A 27,691-nucleotide genomic window follows, 5' to 3' on the forward strand; every position below is an offset into this window, starting at 1 on the left:
TGACGTCAGCACGTCGGCGAGGACCTCTTATTGGCACGGTGACGTCAGACGGAGTCGCGTGGAGCTGTGCAATTGTGACGTCCTCATCGACGTGAAGAGCTGGGGAGAAGATTTTCTGTCAGATGCTTGCGAAGGGGTGAATTCATAAGGTGAGGAATCCACAGGTAGTTTGTATCCATCAGAAATTTAGTTACAAGGATTGACAGCTCAGCAATTGATTGAATGGTTAGACAAGCTGAGTACCCCACAAAGTGCCCCTAAGGGAGAGGAGCATTTGAATTACACTAGGCTAAGCATGGAAGCGGGTGAACTCATTGAGGGAACGATGAGGGTGAATAGGTTAGAATCCTACACAGAGGCAGAGTTGAGAGATCTGTGCCCGAAGATTACGAGAGAGGTGAGCCATGTCCATCAGAAATTTGCAGATTTGGCAGAGAAATACAGTATAGAAATAGAGAAAATGAAGCATTTGAAAAGGAGTTACAGATTAAATTTTGAGGCTAAAGATTTTGAACACATGAGATCTGCCAGAATGAAGGCACACATTAAGGAATTGCTTCAAAGCACTCAGACCTGGGGAGCATTAGACAAATGGGAAGGCAGATGGGTAAAGAAAAGAGACAATAGAAAAAGGGATTCTTTGGAGCTGACTGCAAATGTGCCTCAGGATAAAGATCCATTAAAAATGTTACTAATGAGAGAGATTCCAGGGGGGAATTTTGTTCATGTCCCTTGGAGCAGAAGTGACATTCTGTCGTTTACAAATGATTATCCAAAATTGAGAGAAAAGCCAGTAGAGTGGTATCAGCAGACAGACAGGTTTGTGAAACTTGCAAAGTGTCTGTGGGAAGACTTGAACACATTACTAGAGATAGTAGTTCCAGCTGACTTGTGGATCGAGTTTAAGAGGAGTGTAGATTGGCCAACAAGTGAACCGGAGAGAGACAAGAATACAGGTGCACCGTCTCCTGAGGTAATGAAATATTACTATAAGGTGATTGAGTTTTTGAAAACGAGAATTTCGCCAAACAATATTGATTGACAGAGGATTGACAGGACCGCTCAGGAAGCAAAGGAGTCGATACATGTGTATTATGAGAGATTGCTACAGGCACTCAAGCATTACAGTGGTACAGAGTCAATTGAGGCGAAAGACATGCTTCATTTTGTGTTCAGATTTGTGGAAGGATTGAGACCTGAAATTAGCCAGATAATTAGGAGTCAATTGGTTTGCTGGCAAGCAAAGCCGATTGATGAGGTGTTGCAGTATGCAAAATACTGTAGAGATGAGATTGAGTTGAAGCAGAAAAAGCTGAAAGAGAAGGCGATGGTGATGCAGATTAAAGCAGCTCAAACAGGAGTGCAAGGGAATTTTCCACAGCAGTTACCACAGCAGCAGCAGGGAAATATGATATTTCAGCCTCAGATGAGAGGGTCTCAGACAGCAAGCTGTCAAACAGCAGAATGGGGATGTCAATGACAGCCGCAGAGTTTACTCAGAGAATAATCTCCTCTACACTGAAGCAAGGGACCCTAAACCTGGTGCCACCAGGAGACTGGTCATCCCCCTTCAGTACCGGGAATTCCTCCTAACTCTTGCTCATGACATTCCCTTGGCTGGGCATTTAGGCCAGAGTAAAACATGAGACAGACTTGTTCCACATTTTCACTGGCCCCATATGTCAGAAGACGCAAAGGAGTTTTGTTGCTCCTGTGTCACCTGCCAAGCTATTGGCAAAACTGGTGGCACCCCAAAGGCCCCCTTAATCCCACTGCCAGTGGTTGGGGTGCCCTTTGAAAGGTTAGGGGTTGACATTGTTGGCCTCTCTTGACTCACCTACAGCTTCTGGCAATAGATTCATCCTTGTGGTGGAGGACCATGCCACAAGGTATCCAGAAGTTATCCCCTTAAGGACCACTACAGCACCTGCAGTGGCAAAGGCCCTCCTGGGAATCTTTTCCATGGTGGGTTTCCCTAAGGAAGTTGTATCAGACAGAGGTAGTAACCTCATGTCTGCATACCGCAAGGCAATGTGGAAGGAGTGCGGTGTTACCTACAAGTTCACCACCCCTTATCATCCACAAACTAATGGATTGGTTGAGAGGTTTAATAAAACTCCCAAAGGCATGACCATGGGACTCTGAAAAACTCAGAAGGAGATGGGATGTCTTCTTGTCATGCCTCAGTTTCCCCTACAGGGAGGTACCCCAAAAAGGAGTGGGCTATAGCCCCTTTGATGTCCTATTTGGTCACCCTGTTAGGGGTCTCCTTGCACTTGTTAAGGAGGGTTGGGAACAACCCTTAAAACTTCCAAAACAAGACATTGTGGACTATGTACTTGGCCAAAGATCTAGAATGGCTGAGTACATGAAAAGGACACTAAAAACCTTCAGGCCAGCCAAGAGCTCCAAAAGCAATGGCATGACCAGAAGGCTGTCCTGACAGAGTACCACCCAGGACAGAAGGTGTGGGTATTGGAGCCTGTGGCCCCAAGAGCACTCCAGGACAAATGGAGTGGACCCCATCTCATTGTGGAAAAGAAAGGGTGGGTCACCTACCTGGTGGCCCTGGGCACTGCCAGGAGCCCCCTTTGGGAGCTTCATGTCAATTGCCTAAAAATTTACTATGACAGGGCTGACTTAACCCCTCTCATGTCCACAGATGAGGTGCAGGAGGAAGAGAGTGACCATCTCCCTGACCTCTTCGCCAACACTGAAGCTGATGGCTTAGTGGAAGGAGTGGTTCTTGCAGACTGCCTTACTGCTGAGCAGAAGGAAAACTGTAAAAATCTCCTAGGACAGTTTCCTGACCTCTTTTCACTCACACCTGGTACAACTACTTGGTGTGAACATGCAATTGACACTGGAGACAGTTTACCTGTCAAAAGTAGAATTTATAGGCAACCTGTCCATGTCAGAGATTGCATAAAAACTGAGGTTCAGAAAATGTTAGATCTAGGAGTTATTGAGGCTTCTGATAGCCCCTGTGGTACAGCCCAGTGGTACTTGTCCCCAAACTGCATAGCAAAGAAGGCAAGAGAGAAATGTGGTTCTTTGTGGACTATAGGGGTCTTAATACTGTAACCAAAACTGATGCTCACCCTATACCCAGGGCAGATGAGCTAATAGATACACTGGCTTCTGCCAAGTATCTAAGCACCTTTGATTTGAATGTAGGGTATTGGCAGATAAAATTGTCAAAGGATGATAAAGCAAAAACTGCAGTTTCTACCATAGGAGGGCATTATCAATTAATTGTTATGCCCTTTGGTTTGAAAAATGCACCTGCCACTTTTCAGAGGCTGGTGAATACACTCCAAGGTTTTGAAGCATTCGTTGCAGACTACTTAGATTATATTGCTGTATTTAGCTCCACCTGGGATGACCACCTGGTCTACCTCTGAAACGTTTTGAAGGCCCTGCAAAACGGCGGCCTTTCAAGGCTTCAAAGTGCCAGATAGGGCAGGGGAAGGTGGTATATCTGGGCCACCGGGCAGGTGGAGAACAGATTGAACCACTACAGGGGGAGATTCAGACCATTATGGACTAGGCTCACCCTACTACACAGACCCAGGTCAGAGCCTTCTTAGGTCTCACTGGGTATTACAGGAGGTTCATTAAGAACTATGGCTCCATTGTTGCCCCTCTTAATGACTTCACCAGGAAGAAAATACCTAAAAAGGTATTGTGGACAGCTAGCTGTCAGAAAGCTTTTGAGGAGTTAAAGCATGCTATGTGCTCTGCACCTGTCTTCAAGAGCCCAAACTACTCCAAAACGTTCATTGTGCAAACAGATGCTTCTGAATTAGGGGTAGGGGCTGTACTATCACAACTTAACTCACAGGGCCAGGATCAACCTGTTGCTTTCATTAGCAGGAGGTTGACCCTTAGAGAAAAGTGTTGGCCTGCCATAGAGAGGGAGGCCTTTGCTGTGGTCTGTGTCTTGGAGAAGTTGAGACCCTACTTGTTTGGGACTCACTTCACTGTTCAGACAGACCACAAACCTCTATTATGGCTTAAACAAATGAAAGGTAAAAACGCTAAATTGTTGACATGGTCCTTTTCCCTACAGGGTATAGACTTGGAAAATAGACCTGGGAGTACCCACTCCAATGCAGATGGACTCTCCAGATATTTCCACTTAGACAAAGAAGACTCATCTGGGCAAGGTTAGCCTTATTTTCCCTCGTTTGAGGGGGGCGGGGGTTGTGTAGGAAAGTACCATCGTTTTTGGCATGTTTCCCGCATTTTTACCTGCATGTCAGTATGTTTTTGCCTGCCTCACTGGGATCCTGCTGGTCAGGACCCCAGTGCTCATAGATTATGGCCTAATGTGTGTGCTGTGTATGGTGTTTGTACATTGTAGCGCCTAATCCCGCTGACTTTCTCGACTGTTTCCTGGTGGTGCATGCTCTGAGGGCTGTCTGCCTTCACCCTGCACTGGAAGCCAAGGAGAAATCTCCTGTGGGTCGACGGAATCTTCCCCCTGCTAACGCAGGCACCAAACTTCTGAATCACCGGTCCTCTGGGTCCTCTCCCATCTTGATGAGCGTGGTCCCTGGAACACAGAAGCTGGATCCAAGTGACCCCGACAGTCCAGTGGTCCTTCTGTCCAAATTTGGTGGAGGTAAGTCCTTGCCTCCCCACGCCAGACAGTAATCCTGTGTACTGCATGATCTGCAGCTGCTAGGGCTTTTGTGCACTTCTGCAAGGATTCCTTCATGCACTAGACTCAGACTAGTAGACTCAGATCTGACCTCTCCCCAAGAACTGGGAAAGAAGGCAGACAAATGGGTCAGGACAAGAGTGAACAGAAAGGTTCATACTGTGGGTGACAAGGATGGCAAGAAGAAGGATGTTACATCTTCTGACAAGGGTGGGGACAAAGATAAAAAACATTCTGAGGCTTCATCAGGCCCACAAAAATCCTCTGGGGGTGGTGGGTCCAAATCCTCCTCTCACAATCAGAAAAAGCTATGCTGTTATTTATGTAAAGTAAAAGGCCATTGGGCAAGTGATGCCACTTGTCCAAAGAAAAACACAAAGGCTCCCACTACCACAGCCCCAACTGCAACATCTAGTGCCCCTAGTAATAGCAGTGGTGGTGGGAAGTCTACAACAAATAGCCAATCAAAGGGTGTAGCTGGGCTCACCATTGGTAGTGTAGTTGGGGTTGGTCTTGTTAGGGAGACCACAGAGGCTGTTTTAGTCTCTGATGGTGGCATTGACTTTGCCACCTTGGTTGCTTGTCCCTTTAATATGGGTAAGTACAAGCAACTACCACTAATTAATGGTTTTGAGTTTGAGGCCTACAGGGACACAGGAGCCAGTGTAACTATGGTTATAGGGAAACTGGTTCACCCTGATCAACACCTACTTGGTCAACAGTACCACATGACTGAGGCTCACAATAACACACTTAGCCACCCCATGGCTGTTGTGAATCTCAACTGAGGGGAGTTACTGGTCCAAAGAAACTTGTGGTAGTCACTGAATTGCCTGTAGATTGCTTACTAGGCAATGATTTGGAAACATCAGCTTGGGCTGAAGTGGAGTTGAAGGCTCATGCAGCAATGCTGGGCATTCCTGGGCATATTTTTGCTTTGACAAGGGCTCAGGCCAAGAAGCAAAAAGGACAGGGAAACTTGGATCCTGGAACAATGGACCAAGTGCTCCCAAAAGCCAGGGGTAGTAAGGGTAAATCCTTGCCCACTATCCCTCCCTCTCCAGAAGATTCCTCTTTTGAGGAAGAGGAATCCTCTCCCTATGCAGAACCTACACCAGAGGAGCTGGCAGCAGGCACTGCTGAGCTTTTGGGTGCAGGGGGGCCTGCTAAGGAAGAGCTGAGTGTGGCACAGCAGACCTGTCCCACACTAGAGGGTTTGAGACAGCAAGCTGTCAAACAGCAGAATCGGGATATCAGTGATAGCCATAAGGTGTATTGGGAAGACAACCTCCTGTATACTGAGTCAAGGGACCCCAAACCTGGAGCTGCCAGGAGATTGGTCATTCCTTTGCAGTATAGGGAGTTTCTTATTACCTTGGCACATGACATTCCTTTGGCTGGGCATTTGGGCCAGAGTAAAACTTGGGACAGACCTGTTCCATTGTTTCACTGGCCTCATATGTCAGAGGACACTAAAGAGTTTTGTTGCTCTTGTGTGACCTGCCAAGCCAGTGGCAAGACTGGTGGCACACCAAAGGCCCCCTTAATTCCACTTCCTATGGTTGGGGTGCCCTTTGAAAGGGTAGGGGTTGACATAGTTGGCCCCCTTGACCCTCCAACAGCTTCAAGCAATAGGTTTATCCTTGTGGTAGTGGACTATGCCACTAGGTACCCTGAAGCAATCCCCTTAAGGACCACTACAGCTCCTGCAGTGGCAAAGGCCCTCCTGGGAATCTTTTCCAGAGTGGGCTTCCATAAGGAAGTGGTGTCAGACAGAGGTAGTAACTTTATTTCTGCATAACTCAAAGCTATGTGGAAGGAGTGTGGTGAAACATACAAGTTCACTACTCCTTATCATCCACAAACAAATGGTCTGGTTGAGAGGTTTAATAAAACTCTCAAAGGTATGATAATGGGACTTCCTGAAAAACTCAGAAGGAGATGGGATGTCATGTTACCTTACCTCCTGTTTGCTTACAGGGAGGTACCCCAAAAAGGAGTGGGGTTTAGCCCCTTTGTACTCCTCTTTGGACACCCTGTGAGAGATCCCCTTGCACTTGTTAAGGAGGGTTGGGAACAAACTTTAAAAGCTCATAAAAAGGACATTGTGGACTATGTACTTGGCCTAAGATCAAGAATGGCTGAGTACATGAAAAAAGCCAGTAAAAGCCTTCAGGCCAGCCAGGAGCTGCAAAAGCAATGGCATGAACAGAAGGCTGCCCTGACCCAGTACCACCCAGGACAGAAGGTGTGGGTATTGGAGCCTGTGGCCCCAAGAGCACTCCAGGACAAATGGAGTGGACCCCATCTAATTGTTGAGAAAAAGGGGAGGTTACCTACTTGGTAGACCTGGGCTCTGCCAGGAGTCCTCTTAGGGTGCTCCATGTCAATCGCCTAAAACCCTACTAGGACAAGGCTGACTTAACCCTGCTCATGGCAACTGATGAGGGACAGGAAGAAAAGAGTGACCCTCTCCCTGATCTCTTCTCCATCACTGAAGCTGATGGCTTAGTGGAGGGGGTAGTACGTGCAGATTGCCTTACTGCTGAGCAGAAGTACAACTGTGTAAATCTCTTAAGTCAGTTTTCTGAACTCTTCTCACTGATACCAGGTACCACTACTTGATGTGAGCACACAATCAATACTGGAGACAGTTTACCTGTCAAAAGTAAGATTTATAGGCAGCCTGACCATGTCAGGGACTGCATAAAACAAGAGGTACAGAAAATGTTGGACTTAGGAGTGATTGAGCATTCAGAAAGCCCATGGGCTAGCCCACTGGTGCTTGTACCAAAACCTCACAGTAAGGATGGTAACAGAGAGATGAGGTTTTGTGTTGATTATAGAGGGCTCAACGAAGTAACCAAGTAAGATGCTCAGCTTATACCTAGGGCAGACGAGCTGATAGATACAATGGCTTCTGGCAAGTATCTAAGCACTTTTTATTTAAGTGCAGGGTATTGGCAGATTAAATTATCAGAAGATGTTAAACCTAAAACTGCATTTTCAACCACTGGAGGGCACTAGCAATTCACTGTGATGCCCTTTGGTCTGAAGAATGCACCTGACAATTTTCAAAGGTTGGTGAACACAGTCCTGCGAGGGCTGGAAGCATTTAGTGCAGCATATCTGGATGATATAGCTGTCTTTAACTCCACCTGGGATGATCACCTGGTCCACCTGTGGAAAGCTTTGGAGGCCCTGCAAAAGGCAGGCCTCACTATCAAGGCTTCAAAGTGCCAGATAGGGCAGGGGATAGTGGTTTATCTGGGCCACCTGGTAGGTGGGGAACAGATTGCACCACTGCAGGGAAAGATCCAGACCATTTTGGAATGAGCTCTCCCTACAACTCAAACCCAGGTGAGAGCCTTTTTAGGCCTCACATGGTACTATAGGAGGTTCATTAAGAATTATGGCTCCATTGCAGTTCCTCTTAATGATCTCAGTAGTAAGAAGATGCCTAAAAAGTTATTGTGGACAGCTAGCTGTCAAAAAACTTTTGATGAGCTCAAACAGGCCATGTGCTCTGCACCTGTCCTAAAAAGCCCTTGCTACTCCAAAAAGTTCATAGTCCAGACTGATGCTTCTGAATTGGGGGTTGGGGCAGTGCTATCACAGCCTAATACTGAGGGCCAGGATCAACCTGTTGCTTTTAACAGCAGGAGGTTGACCCCTAGAGAAAAGCGTTGGTCTGCCATAGAGAGGAAGGCCTTTGCTGTGGTCTGGGCACTGAAAAAGTTGAGACCATACCTATTTGGTACTCACTTTATTGTTCAGACAGACCACAAACCTCTACTTTGGCTAAAACAAATGAAAGGTGAAAACCCTAAACTGTTGAGGTGGTCCATCTCCCTACAGGGAATGGACTATACAATGGAACATAGACCTGGGAGTACCCACTCCAATGCAGATGGAATCTCCAGATATTTCCAATTAGACAATGAAGACTCATCTGGGCAAGGTTAGCCTTATTGTCCCTCGTTTGGGTGGGGTTGTGTAGGAAAGTACCATCTTGCCTGGCATGTTACCCCATTTTTACTTGTGTGTCAGTTTGTTTTTGCCTGTGTCACTGGGATCCTGCTAGCCAGGACCCCATTGTTCATAGTTGTGGCCTATGGGGGTCATTCTGACCCTGGCGGTAAAAGACTCTTACCGCCGGTCAGAAGACCGCCATCATACCGCCGCGGCCGCAGTAAACCGCCACGGTCATTCTGACCCACAACTGCCAAACCGCCAAAAACCCGACATCCACTGAAGGCCGCCTCATCAGCGGTCAGCGATAAACTGGAGATGACCAAACCTCCACCGTCACGCCAACACAAACACGCCCATGCCATTACGACCCACGAATCCACGCGGCGGTCTTTCAACCGCGGTATCCCATTGGCGGTACACACCGCCGCGGTCAAAATACACACACATTAACAAAACACAGCCACATTGGACAATTCGAAATACACACACCTGATACACATACACACCCCACACACCCATCACCATATAAAACACACACCCACATCACCCACAAACCCCCACAAATCGAAATTCAGAGACAAGGCGCAATACACAGAGAGAGAGCACAGGGAACGCAAACCACAACACACACAGGAACCCAACATCATCACCCACACCACATCTACGCACAAAACACCACACACCACCACACTCATCACCACAAACACCACCCCACACCTCATCCACACCACCCCATGGCACCCCAAAGACACCCCAGGTTCACGGACCAAGAACTCAGGGTCATGGTGGAGGAAATAATCAGGGTAGAGCCCCAGCTCTTCGACACACAGGTGCAGCACACCACAATAGCCAGGAAGGCGGAGCTATGGCAAAGGATCGTCGACAGGGTCAACGCTGTGGGACAGCATCCCAGAAATCGGGAAGACATCCGAAAGCGCTGGAACGACCTACGGGGGAAGGTGCGGTCGATGGTGTCAAGACACAACATCGCTGTGCAGAAGACTGGCGGCGGACCCCCACCCACTCCACCCGAATTCACAGCATGGGAGCAAGAGGTCTTGAACATCCTGCATCCTGAGGGCCTCGCTGGAGTAGGCGGAGGAATGGACTCTGGTAAGTCTAATCTCAACTACTTCACCCCCCCCAACCACCAGCATGCCAACCCACACCCCCACCCTCACCCCTAACCCCCCAGCACACATACTCCCTGTTAATGTCTCACCAGCACAACCCACCCAACCCAAACCAAACCCCTGAATGCCAACACAAACCATGGACACCCATCACCTAAGCATGACCACTGCACATACCCATCCCCCCCCACAAACCACCCTCACAACTCCTCACACATGGGACTGCCAGCACTGGGGGACAAGGGCACCCACAAATCGCACGCCACGGCACACACAAAATCAATAACCATATTCTTTTACCCCTGCAGGGCCCGAACGCCAACACACCGGCCAGGAGGGTCCAGATTTGTCCATCCCACCCCCAGAACAGGCCCCCAGTGATGACAGCAGCTCTGTCGACCTAGAACCTGATGACCAGCCTGGACCATTGGGGACCTCTGGACAGTCGGTTACCCTCAGTCAGCCCCAGGCCACAGCAGACCTACCCCCCTCAGGAAACACCAGCACAGCACCCACCCAGCGGGCCCATGCTTCTGTCTCCAGGACAGGTCAAGCAGCGGTGTGTCTACCAGTACAGGGCACCCAGGGTAACCCACAACCCCAACAACAACAGGGACCTGGGGGCACTGGTAGTGGGCACACCGTCCAGGGGACAGAGGCCCAGGAACAAAGAGGAACTGGGAGGGCTGCTGTGCGACAGAGGGAGGACAGGCCTAGGGAACCCACTGTCCAAGAGGCCCTCACCACCATCATGGGAGCGTACCACCACTCCCAAGAGACGATGGCGACGGTCCTGGCCAGGTTCCAGGAGATCCAGGCCATGCAGGAGGGCCAGTACATGGGGTTCCGGGAAGAACTGCGCACCATCAGTTCCGCAATGGGTACAATCGTGGTGGCACTCAACCAGATTGTCACCACATTGCGGGACCATGTGGCCCCCCAAAGGGACCCTGCCACTAGCATGGAGGAAGAACAGCCCACCACCTCCGCCGGCGCTAGTGGTCAGGAGGCCCCGACACAACAGCAACGGCCCTCCCGGACCCCACCCCCTGCAGAACAAGAACCACCCCGCAAGAAAGGCCTGAGATCGAGGAAGAAGACAGAGTAGGATGTCAAGACCCCCGCCATGCACGGAAACCCCCGGATGTCATCCCACTGTCCCACTTGTTTACCCTGTCCAACCTTGAACTGCCCCTGCTCCACCTTCCACAGGCATATGGACAATGGACCTGTAGGAACGACAGTCTGGACACTGCCATGGACATGCCTCCATCATCACCCTGTTTGAACTATACACCTTTTTTAAAACTTCAATAAACACACTAATTGCACATTAACTAACTGGATTCTGCTATCTATTTATTTAAACCAAATGTATTCGATATAACCAACAAAACATTTCTAGTTACATTGTGATGACAACATACCAGTGTCACACAGCGGTAGTCCATGGGGAAATAAACCAGAGGGCACTCCGTGGGGATCAGATCACTAAAATAGGAAGTGATATACACAACTGAGTTACCATACATTGGGGTGAAAGGTCAGACAGTAGAAAGCCACTACAGTTACAGATATAATACAATGCAGGAGTAGATTATTACCTGTGTGTCACTGGAAATACTGCAGTATCACTCTGTCCCTGTTGTCTGTGTCGTCCTCTTCGTCTTCCTCCTCTTCACTCTCCGCAGGCTCCACAGCGGCCACAACACCACCATCTGGACCATCCTCCTGCAGGAAAGGCACCTGGTGTCGCAAAGCCAGGTTGTGAAGCATCCAGCAGGCCACGATGATATGACACACCTTCCTTGGTGAGTACATTAGGGATCCACCAGTCATATGCAGGCACCTAAACCTGGCCTTCAGAAGGCCGAAGGTCCGCTCAATCACCCTCCTAGTACGCCCATGGGCCTCATTGTACCGTTCCTCTGCCCTGGTCCTGGGATTCCTCACTGGGGTCAATAGCCAAGGCAGGTTTGGGTAACCAGAGTCACCAATTAACCACACACGGTGTCTCTGTAGCAGTTCCATCACATAAGGGATGCTGCTATTTCGCATGATGTACGCGTCATGCACTGACCCTGGGAACTTGGCATTTAAATGGGAGATGTACTGGTCAGCCAAACAGACCACCTGGACATTCATCGAATGATAATTTTTACGGTTCCTGTACACCTGCTCATCGTCTTTTGGGGGAACCAAAGCCACATGGGTACCATCAATGGCACCAATGATATTGGGAATGTGTCCAAGGGCATAGAAATCACCCTTCACTGTAGGCAAGTCACCCACCTCAGGGAAAATTATGTAGCTCTGCATGTATTTCATCAGGGCAGACAACACTCTGGACAACACCTTTGAAAACATAGGCTGAGACATCCCAGATGAAATGGCCACGGTAGTTTGAAATGATCCACTTGCCAAAAAATGCAGTACTGACAGCACCTGCACTAGAGGCGGAATCCCTGTGGGTTGGCGGATGGGTGACATCAGGTCTGGCTCCAGCTGGGCACACAGTTCCTGTATAGTGGCACGGTTGAGTCTGTAGGTGAGTATGACGTGTCTTTCTTCCATTGTCGACAGGTCCACCAGCGGTCTGTACATGGGAAGATTCCTCCGTCTCCTCGCAAGTCCCAGCGGACGATGCCTAGGAAGGACAACATGGAGCACAGAGTCAAGCAACCCACAGGTAAGTGCCCACAGCATGCACAGTACACAAATCTCTCGGGATTGAATGGCTAGTATGATTGTCGGTGCAAGGCCTAGGTATGTGTGACGCAGTAGGAATGAAGCCATGTGGGCCCTTGAAATGGCGGCTGCCTGACCTGTGAAGTGTGACAATGTGAAGTGAGGTCATTGTGCAAGCGTGGCACACCGTGGCGGTAGGCGGTCGCAGTCCGCGGCGCAAAGCCGCATTGGACAACATTGAACCCTATGGGTTTCAGGAGCCAATGGCAGTGAGCGCCGGCGGTCGCGGTACGCACCGCCGAGGCACGCACCGCCGCGGCCGTAACCGCCATTTTCTCTCGGCTTGATCACACGAGACCTGAGCATCCACAGGAGAGGACCTATACTGCAAGTGCTGCTGTGACCTCGGTCTGGAAGTGACAATGGCTGCTGCGACTGGGGAAAGGGCCCCCGCCTTCAGTTCCGAGGAGTTGGAGAAGCTCGTGGACGGGGTCCTCCCCCAGTATGCGCTACTCTACGGGCCTCCAGACCAACAGGTGAGTACACGGGGGGCAATGCATAGTGCCCAGTGCCTGGGCTGAGTGGGGAGGATGTACGATGGAGGGGAGGGCAGCGAATGACGAATGCATGGCACGACAGAGGAGAGCATGTGCCACATGGCAAGGTTGGGGAGGGGGGGCCACTCACATCGAGCATGCAGAAAAGTGATGATGTTTCTCTTCCCCCCCTGTACATGTCACATAGGTCAGCGCCCATCAGAAGATTGACATTTGGCGTGCCATCGCCAAGGACGTCCGGGCCCTGGGGGTCCACACCAGAAGGGGCACCCACTGCCGCAAGAGGTGGGAGGACATCCGCCGCGGGAGCAGGAAGACCGCGGAGGCTCTGCTGGGGATGGCCTCCCAACCTAGGAGGGGTGCCAGTCGTACCTTGACCCCCCTGATGTCCCGGATCCTGGCGGTGGCCTACCCCGATTTAGATGGGCGCTTGAGGACATCACAGCAGACACAAGGGGGTGAGTACCAGCACATTCAGCTATTTTGCGCGCGGTGGAGGTGCCTGGGTGGGGGAGGAGGGCTGTGGGTATCCCTAGGCCAAGGCGATTTCTGTAGGATAGGCCCGTCCGTGAAGTATGGTCCTGTGCCCCCGCCCCCCACCTCTGTAGGGTGCCTAGTAACGCGATTCATGGACCAGTGTATACTGTGTGGGCAGTTGTCGCCCATAGGCTTGTAGGGCATGTCCCAGTGAATGAGTAGTGTACCCCAAGTGCGCAGCGTAGTGCAGGGGGCTTCTGTGTCTGTCCTCTCCGCCAATGGTGTCCCCAATGCATGCACTCAACTTGTCTTTATGTTTTCCACCCCCCCCCATTTTCTTTGTTTTACTGTGAATGTGTGCATTAGCATCATCAGGCGGAGGAGAAGTGGCATCGGCGCAAGAGGGAGCTGCATCTCACATGGCCCCGGAGGGCCATGCAACGGACTCCGACATGACCAGTGAGACGGAGGGCGAGGGGGGCTCCACCACGGGGACCCGTGGAGACGGCAGCGACACCGACACGTCCTCGGAAGGGAGCTCCCTTGCGGTGGCGGCAACATCCGTGCCCACCGATCCTACAGGTACAGCCGCCACCCAGCGCACCAGCTCCGCCCTCCCAGCAGCCCCTCGGCCTTCGGCCCGTGCCCGCAAGGCCAGGAAGCCGGCCATCTCCTTCGCCCCAGGCACCTCAGGCCCTGCCCCAGTCACCCCTGCTGCCCTCAGTGAGGAGGTCATTGACCTCCTGAGGACCATCATTGTTGGGCAGTCTACCCTTTTGAATGCCATCCAGGGTGTGGAGAGGGAGGTGCATCAAAGCAATGCATACCTGGAGGGCCTTCATTCGGGTCAGGCTGCCCATCAACGATCGTTCAACGCTCTGGCCTCAGCACTGACGGCAGCGATTGTCCCTGTCTCCAGCCTCCCTCTTCTGACTCCCTCCACCCAGTCCCACTCCCCTGTTCCTCTGCCTATCCCATCCACACCTACAGACCAGCCTGCACACACCTCAACACCCAAGGGCAGCTCATCCAGACATAAGCACCACAGGACACACAAGCATTCACCCAAGCAACATCCAGATGCAGACATGCCAACAGCCACTACCTTCTCTGTGTCCCCCACCTCCTCGTCTCCCTCCTCCCTCCCTGTGACGTCTCCACACACACCTGCAAGCACACCACCATCAGCCATTGCACCCATCACCAGCACACCCTCCACACCAGTCCGCACACGTGCAGTCACCACCCCCACTGCCATGTACACATCCCCTGTGTCCTCTCCCAGTGTGTCTGTCACCCCCACTTCCCAACTACACAAACGCAGGCAGGCACCCAAACAACAGCCATCCACCTCACGTCAGCCTCCTGCCCAAGCACCTGCACCCAAAGACAGCACAATTGACTCTCCTACAACCACATCCTCTTCCTCCACTCCCATACCCACTCCAGCCACCCTTCCCATGGCTCCAAAGAAAATTTTCCTCGCTAAAGTGGACCTCTTTTCCTCACTTGACCCACCCCCTCCATCCCGTAAGAGTTCCACAAACACCTCAGCCACCACCAGCCCAGCAACTCCAAAGAACGTCGTGCCTAGTTTTTGGAGTCCGCCCTTTCCTTGGGCTGGGACATCGTCCAGCAGCAAAGGCACAGCCAGCCCCCCCCCCCTGGGAAGAGGACCAAAAAACTGAAGGGCAGGCGCGACAGGCCTGATACGCCTGCCCCCAAGGAGGGTAGCCTTGCACCGTCACCTGCCACATTGGGTAAGGGAGCCAAGGGCCACGGACAGTCTGCCAAGGAGGGCAAGGGCAGCAAGGAGCAAAAGGCAGGGAGCAGCCGACCTGGCCATGAGGGCCCCAGCAGCCCCATTCCGGGGGTATCGAAGGAGAGCCAGGGCCCCAGGACTCCATCACAGGAGGGCCCCGCAACGGAAAGGTCCGATGCAGACTGAGCGGCAAGTATTGGCCAGGTGTGGTTCACTGGAAGCACAATTCAGGCACCGCTGAACAGGGCCCCGCCGTGAGAAGCACCGCTGAACAGGGCCCCGCCGTGACCAGAACCGCTGAACAGGGCCCCGCCGTGACAAGCACCGCTGAACAGGGCCCTGCCGTGACCAGAACCGCTGAACAGGGCCCCGCCGTGAGGAGCACCGCTGAACAGGGCCCCGCCGTGAGAAGCACCGCTGAACAGGGCCCCGCCATGACCAGAACCGCTGATCAGGGCCCCGCCGTGAGAAGCAGCGCTGAACAGGGCCCCGCCGTGACCAGAACCGCTGAACAGGGCCCCGCCGTGACCAGAACCGCTGAACAGGGCCCCGCCGTGACCAGAACCGCTGAACAGGGCCCCGCCGTCAGGAGCACCGCTGAACAGGGCCCTGCCGTGAGAAGCACCGCTGAACAGGGCCCCGCCGTGACCAGAACCGCTGATCAGGGCCCCGCCGTGAGAAGCACCGCTGAACAGGGCCCCGCCGTGACCAGAACCGCTGAACAGGGCCCCGCCGTGAGGAGCACCGCTGAACAGGGCCCCACCGTGACCAGAACCGCTGAACATGGCCCCGCCGTGAGAAGCACCGCTGAACAGGGCCCCGCCGTGACCAGAACAGCTGAACAGGGCCCCGCCGCGAGGAGCACCGCTGAACAGGGCCCCGCCGTGAGAAGCACCGCTGAACAGGGCCCTTCCTGTCAAGCACCGCTCCGCTGGGCCCTTCATCTCAAGCACCGCTCCGCTGGGCCCTTCCTGTCAAGCACCGCTCCGCTGGGCCCTTCCTGTCAAGCACCGCTCCGCTGGGCCCTTCATCTCAAGCACCACTCCGCTGGGCCCTTCCTGTCAAGCACCGCTCCGCTGGGCCCTTCATCTCAAGCACCGCTCCACTGGGTCCTTCATCTCAAGCACCGCTCCGCTGGGCCCTTCCTGTCAAGCACCGCTCCGCTGGGCCCTTCCTGTCAAGCACCGCTCCGCTGGGCCCTTCATCTCAAGCACCGCTCCGCTGGGCCCTTCCTGTCAAGCACCGCTCCGCTGGGCCCTTCATCTCAGGCACCGCTCCGCTGGGCCCTTCATCTCAAGCACCGCTCCGCTGGGCCCTTCATCTCAAGCACCGCTCCGCTGGGCCCTTCCTGTCAAGCACCGCTCCGCTGGGCCCTTCATCTCAAGCACCGCTCCGCTGGGCCCTTCATCTCAAGCACCGCTCCGCTGGGCCCTTCCTGTCAAGCACCGCTCCGCTGGGCCCTTCATCTCAAGCACCGCTCCGCTGGGCCCTTCCTGTCAAGCACCGCTCCGCTGGGCCCTTCCTGTCAAGCACCGCTCCGCTGGGCCCTTCATCTCAAGCACCGCTCCGCTGGGCCCTTCATCTCAAGCACCGCTCCGCTGGGCCCTTCCTGTCAAGCACCGCTCCGCTGGGCCCTTCATCTCAAGCACCGCTCCGCTGGGCCCTTCCTGTCAAGCACCGCTCCGCTGGGCCCTTCATCTCAAGCACCGCTCCGCTGGGCCCTTCCTGTCAAGCACTGCTCCGCTGGGCCCTTCATCTCAAGCACCACTCCGCTGGGCCCTTCCTGTCAAGCACCGCTCCGCTGGGCCCTTCATCTCAAGCACCGCTCCGCTGGGTCCTTCATCTCAAGCACCGCTCCGCTGGGCCCTTCCTGTCAAGCACCGCTCCGCTGGGCCCTTCATCTCAAGCACCGCTCCGCTGGGCCCTTCCTGTCAAGCACCGCTCCGCTGGGCCCTTCATCTCAGGCACCGCTCCGCTGGGCCCTTCATCTCAAGCACCGCTCCGCTGGGCCCTTCATCTCAAGCACCGCTCCGCTGGGCCCTTCCTGTCAAGCACCGCTCCGCTGGGCCCTTCCTGTCAAGCACGGCTCCGCTGGGCCCTTCATCTCAAGCACCGCTCCGCTGGGCCCTTCATCTCAAGCACCGCTCCGCTGGGCCCTTCCTGTCAAGCACCGCTCCGCTGGGCCCTTCATCTCAAGCACCGCTCCGCTGGGCCCTTCCTGTCAAGCACGGCTCCGCTGGGCCCTTCATCTCAAGCACCGCTCCGCTGGGCCCTTCCTGTCAAGCACCGCTCCGCTGGGCCCTTCCTGTCAAGCACCGCTCCGCTGGGCCCTTCATCTCAAGCACCGCTCCGCTGGGCCCTTCATCTCAAGCACCGCTCCGCTGGGCCCTTCCTGTCAAGCAACTTAGTTGACCACCGGCTTCGTGAGACCCTCTTTTGTTGTGTTGAGACGACCGCTGTGCTCAGATTTTTTGAACGCCTGTTCAAGTGCTTATGCAGGTGCTGACTGCTTCGGCGTGGGCTCTCTCTGAGCACCCCCTCTGTCTCCTCCTCCAAGGGGCAACCTCCTGGCCCTTCCTGGGCCCGGGCAGCACCCATTATCTTCGACTCTTGCAACTAGCAAGGCTTGTTTGTGGTCTTTCTGCATGGAAACAACTCTGCATCCTCCAGCACGCCGTGCAACATCTTCTGACCAAAGGAGAAGTTCCTGGCACCTTCCATTACTGCAGAATCTTCAGCTTCTTCCACCCGGAGGCAGACTTTTTGCACCTTCATCCAGGGTTTAGTGGGCTCCTGCCCCCCGGACACTTGCGTGACTCTTGGACTTGGTCCCCTTCTTTTGCAGGTCCTCAGGTCCAGGAATCCGTCTTCGGTGCTTTGCAGTCAGTTGTTGTCTATACAGAATCCCCTATCTCTACTTTACTGTCTTTCTGGGGTAGTAGGGTAACTTTACTCCTGCTTTTCAGGGTCTTGGGGTGGGGTATCTTGGACACCCTTAGTGTTTTCTTACACTCCCAGCGCCCCTCTACACACTACACTAGGCCTGGGGTCCATTTGTGGTTCAAATTCCACTTTTGGAGTATATGGTTTGTGTTGCCCCTAGGCCTATTGTCTCCTATTGCATCCTATTGTATTCTACAGTGTTTGCACTACTTTTCTAAAAGTTTACTTACCTGAAATAAAGTACCTTTAATTTTAGTAACTCTGAGTATTGTGTTTCCTATGATATAGTGCTATATAATTTAAGTGGTATAGTAGGAGTTTTGCATGTCTTCTAGTTCAGCCTAAGCTGCTCTGCTATAGCTATAGCTACCTCTATCAACCAAAGCTGCTAGAACACTACTAATCTACTAATAAGGGATAACTGGACCTGGTATACTGTGTAAGTACCCAAGGTACCCACTACAAACCAGGCCAGCCTCCTACACTGGCAGACAGGATTGAACTGAAAGGGTACCGAGTGCACTTCTAAGCCACTCTTTGAAGTCTCCCCCACTTCAAATGCACATTTGGGTATATAAACAGGGCCTCTGCCCCTACCAACTCAGACACTTCCTAGGGAAGAAACTGGAACCAGAACCTGCATCCTGACAAGAAGAACTGCCTGGCTGCCCAAAGGACTCACCTGACTGCTTTCTGTGAAGGGCTGCTGCCTTGCTGTCTCAGGACCAAAAAGACTTCGGCCCATATTTATACTTTTTGACGCTAAACTGCGCTAACGCAGTTTAGCGTCAAAAAGTTTTGCGCCGTCTAACGCCATTCTGAAGCGCCATGCGGGCGCCGTATTTATGGAATGGCGTTAGACGGCGCAATCAGACCGGCGCTGCCTGGTTTGCGTGGGAAAAAACCACGTAGACCAGACAGCGCCGGCGTAGGGGGAAAATGGCGCATGGGCGTCTTAAAATGGGGCAAGTCAGGTTACGTCGAAAAAATCGTCTTAACCCGACTTGCGCCATTTTTTAACGACGCCCATCCCCCATCAACATGACTCCTATCATTGTAAAGATAGGAGTCATGCCCCCTTGCCCAATGGCCATGCCCAGGGGACTTCTGTCCCCTGGGCATGGTCATTGGGCATAGTGGCATGTAGGGGGGCACAAATAAGGCCCCCCTATGCCACCAAAAAAAAATATAAAAAATAAAAAATTATACTTACCTGAACTTACCTGAATGTCCCTGGGGTGGGTCCCTCCATCCTTGGGGGTCCTCCTGGGGTGGGCAAGGGTGGCAGGGGGGGTCCCTGGGGGCATGGGAGGGCACCTGTGGGCTCATTTTGAGCCCACAGGCCCCTTAACGCCTGCCCTGAGCAGGCGTTAAAAAGTGGCGCAAATGCGCCGTTTTTAGCCACGCCAACTCCCGGGCGTCTCTTTTGCCCGGGAGTATAAATACCACGTAAAGGCCTGGGAGTCATTTTTTAGACGGGAACGCCTCCCTTGCATATCATTAACGCAAGGAAGGGGTTCACGCTAAAAAATGACGCACATTCCGGGAACTTTGGCGCTATTCGCCTCTAACGCCATAGTATAAATATGGCGTTAGTTGGCGTTAGTTTTGCGTCGAAATTGCGTCAAAAAAAACGACGCAATTTCGGCGCAAACGGAGTATAAATATGGCCCTTCATCTCTACAAGAAGGACTCCTTATGCGGCGAAATTCGTCGCACAGCCTGCCAGAAACGATGCACAGCCTGCACCACGGTGAAAGTTTCACTGCACGCCAAACCGGAACGATGCAGCCCGACTTCGTAACAAGAAGATCAACGCAGTGCCAGCGCAGCGACCAAAAATTCGACACACGGCCCACTTTATCGACGCACAGCTGAGCTGGAACAACGCAGCCTGACTTCCAAAGAGGAATCGATGCAGCGCCTGCCGTGCTGTAGAAAATTCTATGCAATGCCCACCGAATCGACGCAGCTCCTGTGACTTCATCCTGCCACCGCAGGAAATCCCTGCATCATCCCTTAAAGACCCTTAAAGGCATGATCAATGGCCTGACTGAAGCCATGAGGCGTAAGTGGGACGTCCTCTTGCCATGCCTGATGTTTGCTTATAGGGAAGTGCCCCAGAAAGGGGCGGGGTTCAGCCCCTTTGAGATTCTCTATGGTCACCCTGTCAGGGGACCACTAAGCATAGTTAAAGATGGCTGGGAGAAAGCTCCCAAGACACCTCCCCAAGATGTGGTCAGCTACATGCTGGCCCTCTGCAACCAAACCCAATGCTTCTGGAAGCAGGCCAAGCGTAACCTTGAGGCCAGTCAAGAGGTGATGAAGGAGTGGTATGACCAGAAGGCAACTCTGGTCGAGTTCTCACCTGGAGACAAGGTTTGGGTAATGGAGCCAGTAGCGCCTAGAGCTCTCCAGGACCACTGGTCTGGCCCATTTGAGATCAAGGAGCGGAAGGGGGAGGCCACTTACCTAGTGGACTTCCAGACCCCTAGGCACCCCCTAAGGGTTCTCCATCATAACAGACTCAGCCCTCATCTTAAGAGGTCTGCGGTCAGTATGCTCCTTGCTGCAGATGAGGGCATGGAAGAGGAGAGTGAACCTCTCCCCGACCTCCTCTCTGCCAAAGAAGGTCAGTGGAGGGTGTCAATCTCTCTGACTCCCTGACTCTAGACCAGAGAGGAGACTGCTAAGAGTTGTTAGAGCAGTTCTCTTCACTGTTTTCCCTTACTCCTGGACTCTCCCATTTGTGTGTCCATCACATTGACACAGGAGACAGTCCCCCTGTAAAGAACAAAATGTACAGGTTGTCAGATAAGGTGAAGACCAGCATCAAGGAGGAGGTCTCCAAGATGCTGATCCTAGAGGTTATTGAGAAGTCCAGCAGTCCCTGGGCCAGCCCTGTGGTGGTGGTACCTAAGGCTGCTGCTCCCAGTGCAAAGCCAGAACTCCGGTTCTGTGTGGACTACCGGGGTCTCAACTCAGTCAGACCCCGGTATGGTGATACAAAATCCTGCTGACTTGTGAAGTTGGATTTAATATTACTATTTTAGAAATGCCACTTTTAGAAAGTGAGCATTTCTCTGCACTTAAATCTTTCTGTGCCTTACAATCCACATCTGGCTGGGTTTAGTTGACAGCTCCTTGTGCAATCACTCAGACACACCCCAAACATAGGATTCTCAGCCTCACTTGCATACATCTGCATTTTGAATGGGTCTTCCTGGGCTGGGTGGGTGGAGGGCCTGCCCTCACACAAAAGACTACCACACCCCCTACTGGGACCCTGGCAGACAGGATTGAACTGAAATTGGACCTGGTGCACTTCTAAGCCACTCTTTGAAATCTCCCCCACTTCAAAGGCACATTTGGGTATATAAACAGGGCCTCTGCCCCTACCAACTCAGACACTTCCTGGAGAAAAAACTGGAACCAGAACCTGCATCCTGCCAAGAAGCCTGGATACCCAAAGGACTCACCTGACTGCTTTCTGTGAAGGACTGCTGCCTTGCTGTTGCCCTGCTGCTTTGCTGCTCTCTGGCTGAGATGAAGAAGTGCTATCCAAGGGCTTGGATAGAGCTTGCCTCCTGTTCCCTGAAGTCTCAGGACCAAAAAGACTTTGGCCCTCATTACGACCCTGGCGGTCGGTGGAGAAGTGGCGGTAAGACCGCCAACAGGCCGGCGGACAAACAAATTGAATTAAGTCCATGGCTTACAGCTTATACCAGGTCCAGTTTTCCCTTATTAGTGAAATGTAGTAGTGTTCTAGCAGCTTAGGCTGATAGAGATAGCTATAGCAGAGCAGCTTAGGCTGAACTAGGAGACATACAAAGCTCCTGCAATACCACTGATAGTTACATAGTACTTATACACAAGTAAAGTCAATACTCAGTGTTACCAAAAATAAAGGTAGTTTATTTGGGTAACACAAGGCCAAAAATATCTTAGAGCCAATACTCCTTCTGGAGGTCAGTATTATGCACAATATATACACTAGACACCAAAATAAGGTAAGTTATTAGACATAGGATGTGCAAACAATAGGAAATGCTATAGAATGCAATGAGAGAAAATAGGTCTAGGGGCAACACAAACCATATACTAAGAAAGTGGAATGTGAATCACTAATTCCCTGATAGACAAGTGTAGTGTGTAGAGAATTGCTGGGAGAGAAATAAAACCACAAAGGCGAGTAAAATACCCCACCCCAGAGCCCAGGAAAGTAGGAGTAAAGTACTGCACGTTTCCTTGAGACACACAACAAGTTGTGATCAGGGTTATTGCAAGAACCAAGCAAGACTGCAAACAACAACTGGTGGATTCCTTGACCTGAAGACCTGCAAAGAGAGGTGACCATGTCCAGAAGTCGGAAGAAGTTCCAGGAAGGAGAGCAGCCCCTGCCAACCTAGAAGTGGATGCAAAAGAAGAGTCCCCGGTTGGACGAAGACTTCAGAAATGCACCAAAGGAAGATGGCTGCCAGCCTTGGTTCAAGCAAAGTCGCAGATTGCGTCAAAGTGGCGCTGCCTGGGCCCAGGAGGAACCTGGGGGCCACAACTCAGGCTGAGTAGGCAGAGGGGGCTCCCAACACTAGAGAGAACCCACAGATGACGAGGAAGCACCCACAGAGGTCCAGGACACGGGGACAAAGAAGGTGCAAATTGTGGTTGGTGCAGCACTACAAAGGAAGGTCCCACGCTGCCGGAGGACAATTCAGTGAGTTGAGTATTGCAGGATAGAGTGCTGGGGACCTGAGCCAGGCTGTGCACAAAGGATTCTTCCAAATAGTGCACACAGGCCTCAGGAGGTGAAGATGACGCAATGCATAGGGGTACTATCGCAATCGGGGAAGGCAAGCTCTTACCTCTTTCAAATGTGGACAGCAGGACCCTAGGACAGTCTGTGTCGCAGGGGTCCACCACATGTGTTCCAAGGAGCATGCTCCTCACAGGAGAGGAGGCCAAGAGAACCAGTCGTCGACTTAGAAGGTTCCTGCAAGAGCAGGCAAGTGGCTCCATCACTCCACATGAGATTTTGTTGGTCCTTCTGGTGCAGGGTGAAGACAGGGAGTCCCCAGAGCGTGCACACCGTGGAAACTGTTGCAGTTGCTGGCTGGAGCTGAAGTGATACTTTGTTGCTGTTACAATGGTTCCTGGGGCAGTCTGTGGTCGATCCTAGGTCAGAGGATGAAGTAGTAGTTGCAGAGGACTCCTGCTGGAAACTTGCAAGCAGAATCTGAAGAGAAACCCACAGGAGATACCCTAAATAGCCCTGAGAGGGGGTTTGGCTACCTTAGCAGGTATGGACCTATCGGGGGGGTCTCTGATGTCACCTGCTGGCATTGGCCACTCAGAGGCCTCCAGAGAGTCCCCACACCTTGGAAAACAAGATGGCTGAAGGCTGGGACACACTGGAGCAGCTCTGGGCACCACCCCTGGGGTGCTGATGGATAGGGGAGTGGTCACTCCACTTTCCTTTGTCCAGTTTCGTGCCAGAGCAGGGACTGGGGGTCCTTTAACCAGTGTAGGCTGGTTTATGTAAGGAGGGCACCATTTGTGCCCTTCAAAGCATTTCTAGAGGCTAGGGAAGTCTACCCCTCCCCAGCCTGTAATGCCTATTTCCAAAGGGAGAGGGTGTAACATCCTCCTCCCAAAGGAAATGCTTTGTTCCGCCTTCCTGGGACTGAGCTGCTCAGACCCCAGGAGGGCAGAACCCTGTCTGTGAGGTGGCAGCAGCTGTAGCTGCAGTGCAAGCCTCAGAGAGCTGGTTTGGCAGTACTGGGGGTCCATGGTGGAGCCCCCAGGGTGCATGGAATTGGCACCAGATACCAGATTTGGAATAGGGGGACAATTCCATGATCTTAGACACCCTACATGGCTATATTCGGGGTTACCATTGACCTATATGTAGTGCACTAGTGTAATGGCGTCCCCGCACTCACAAAGTCCGGGGAAATGGCCCTTGACTGCGTGGGGGCACCTTTGCTAGTGCAAGGGTGCCCTCACACTTAGTAACTTTGCACCTAACCTTCAGTAAATGAAGGTTAGACATACAGGTGACTTATAAGTTACTTAAGTGCAGTGGAAATGGTTGTGAAATAGTGTGCACTATTTCACGCAGGCTGCAGAGCCAGTCCTGTGAAAGGGTTTGTCTGAGCTCCTTATGGGTGGAAAAAGAAATGCTGCAGCCTACAAGGAGCTCCTGGAACACCAATGCCCTGGGTACCTAGGTACCATATACTAGGGACTTATAAGGGCGGTCCAGTGTGCCAATTGAAATTGGTAAATTAAGTCACTAGCCTACAGTGACAAATTTAAAAAGCAGACAGAGCATAAGCACTGAGGTTCTGCTTAGCAGAGCCTCAGTGACACAGCTAAGCACTATACAGACACACACAGTAGGCCATAAACTATGAGCACTGGGGTCCTGATCAGCAGGATCCCAGTGACACGGGCAACAACATACTGACATACAGGTAAAAATGGGGGTAACATGCCAAGAAAGATGGTACTTTCCTACACAACCAATAAGGCTAACCTTGCCCAGATGAGTCTTCATTGTCTAAGTGGAAATATCTGGAGAGTCCATCTGCATTGGAGTGGGTACTCACTCATGGTCTATGATCTACTATAAAGTCTATACCCTCCAGGGAAATGGACCACCTCAACAATTTAGGGTTTTCACCTTTCATTTGTTTAAGCCATATAGAGGTTTGTGGTCTGTCTGAACAATGAAGTGAGTCCCAAACAAGTAGGGTCTCAACTTCTTCAGTGCCCAGACCACAGCAAAGGCCTTCCTCTCTATGGCAGACCAACACTTTTCTCTAGGGGTCAAACTCCTGCTAATGAAAGCAACAGGTTGATCCTGGCCCTGTGAGTTAAGTTGTGATAGTACAGCCCCTAATTCAGAAGCATCTGTTTGAACAATGAATGTTTTGGAGTAGTTTGGACTCTTCAAGACAGGTGCAGAGCACATTGCCTGCTTAAGCTCCTCAAAAGCTTTCTGACAGTTAGCTGTCCACAATACCTTTCTAGGCATTTTCTTACTGGTGAGGTCATTAAGAGGGGCAACAATGGAGCTATAGTTCTTAATGAACCTCCTGTAATACCCAGAGAGACTTAAGAAGGCTCTGACCTGGGTCTGAGTAGTATGGTGAGCCCAGTCCATAATGGTCTGAATCTTCCCCTGTAGTGGTTCAATCTGTTCCCCACCTATCAGATGGCCCAGATAAACCACTTACCCCTGCCCTATCTGGCACTTTGAAGCCTTCATTGTTAGGCCTGCCTTTTGTAGGGCCTCCAAAACTTTCCAGAGGAGGACCAGGTGGTCATCCCAGGTGTAGCTAAAGACAGCAATATCATCTAGATATGCTGCACTGAAAGCTTTTGTCTTTACCCTGATTCGTGACCACTTGCGAAAGTATAACATTTTGCTGTTCCAAAGTGTAAAAAAGTTGAACAATTTCCTTTACACGGTGAGAATGAAATAAACGCTGAATGGCCCTTGGATAGTTCAGAAGAGGAGGAGTATATGATGGCTGCATCATTAGAAGTGGATCAGAGAGGTCCTTATGTGCAGGGTGAAGTACATGGTCATGAGGTTAATTTTCTGGTCGACACAGGAGCGGCACGCTCAACAATCAGGACAATAGACGTTCCAGGCATACCTGTTTCAGAAAGGATAGTGCAGATAGTAGGGGTTGCAAATAAACATTTGGTTAACGCCCTTAGAGAACCAGTTCTTGTGAAAATCGGAAACATCAGAGACTATCATAGTTTTGTTGTTTGTGATTCCAGTCCAGTATCTCTGTTGGGAAGAGACTTACTGTGAAAGATAAATTGTTCGATTATGTGTTCAATTACAGGAATTAGAATTGAGACCAAAAGTGATGATGAGAAAGATTTGTCAGTTGATGAAGAGAAAAGGATGATGTCTTGGGAAACAGCTTTGCTGGATGTTGAAGATGGTCAGGCAGAAGACAATGAGCAGGCAAATGAAGATCACAATTTGGAAGACTTAATTAATTTCTTCCCAGTCTTTGAAAATAAAGATTTGCCAATTGATTTGCAGGAAAGAGTTAGATCAAAAGTTTGGGATTTTTCAGGAAAGGACATTGGTTTGATCAAAGGAGTTGAAGGTGTCAAACTGGCAGTGAAAAAGAATGTGGTGTTTCCGCAGACTGCACAATACCCAATGACAAATGAAATAATAGAGGGGATAAGACCATTAGTAGAACAATTCTTGGAGCAAGGAGTTTTGAAAGGAGTGATGAGCAGTCCGTGTAATTCACAAATAACGGATTTGAAAAAGCAAAATGGGAAAATTCGTCTGGTCCAGGATTTGAGAAAAATAAAAGACATAGGGGGTCATTCCGACCCTGGCGGTCATGGACCGCCCCATGACCGCCAGGGCCGGGGACCGCGGATGCACCGCCAACAGGCTGGCAGTGCATCCATGGGCATTCTGACCGCGGCGGTACAGCCGCGGTCAGAAACGGAAAACCGGCGGTGTCCCGCCGGTTTCCCGCTGCCCTGGGGAATCCTCCAGGGCGGTGCTGGATTCCGACCCCCTTACCGCCAGCCTGGCTCTGGCGGTTTTGACCGCCAGAACCTGGCTGGCGGTAACGGGTGTCGCGGGGCCCCTGGGGGCCCCTGCAGTGCCCATGCCACTGGCATGGGCATTGCAGGGGCCCCCTAACAGGGCCCCACCAAGATTTTCAGTGTCTGCCAAGCAGACACTGAAAATCGCGACAGGTGCAACTGCACCCGTCGCACCCCTTCCACTCCGCCGGCTCCATTCGTAGCCGGCATCCTCATGGAAGGGGGTTTCCCGCTGGGCTGGCGGGCGGCCTTCTGGCGGTCGCCCGCCAGCCCAGCGGGAAACTCAGAATAACCGCGGCGGTCTTTTGACCGCGCAGCGGTATTCTGGCGGTTCCCGCTTGGCGGGCGGCTCCCGCCAAGCTCAGAATCACCCCCATAGTGGTGAAGTGTTGGCCAGTTGTGCCGAATCCAGCAGTGATATTGTTTCAGATTACATGTGATGCTGAATGGTTCACAGTCATTGATTTGTGCCAAGCTTTCTTTTCTGTACCTCTACATGAGGACAGTAGATATCTCTTTTGTTTCAAATGCATGACCAGAGTCTACTGTTGGTGTAGGATTCCTCAAGGGTTTTTAGAATCACCATTGATTTTCAATCAGATTTTGAAAAAGAACCTGGAGTCATTGGTAATGCCTTACCAATCGACTTTAGTAAAGTACATTGATGATTTGTTGATCGCATCAAACACAAAGGAAGTCTGTAGAGAGGATACGATTGCGTTGCTGAATTTTCTGGGAGACAATGGTGATAACGTTTCTCCGGCTAAGTTGCAGTATGATCAGCAAGAAGTAAAATACTTGGGACATGTGATTGAGAAAGGGTCAAGGAGAATTTCAAGAGAGAGAGTAGCGGCAAAAATGAAAATGAAACTGCCAAGTTCACAAAAGGAGT

This window comes from Pleurodeles waltl, chromosome 5 (assembly GCF_031143425.1).
Source record: "Pleurodeles waltl isolate 20211129_DDA chromosome 5, aPleWal1.hap1.20221129, whole genome shotgun sequence".
Lineage (NCBI taxonomy): Eukaryota > Metazoa > Chordata > Amphibia > Caudata > Salamandridae > Pleurodeles > Pleurodeles waltl.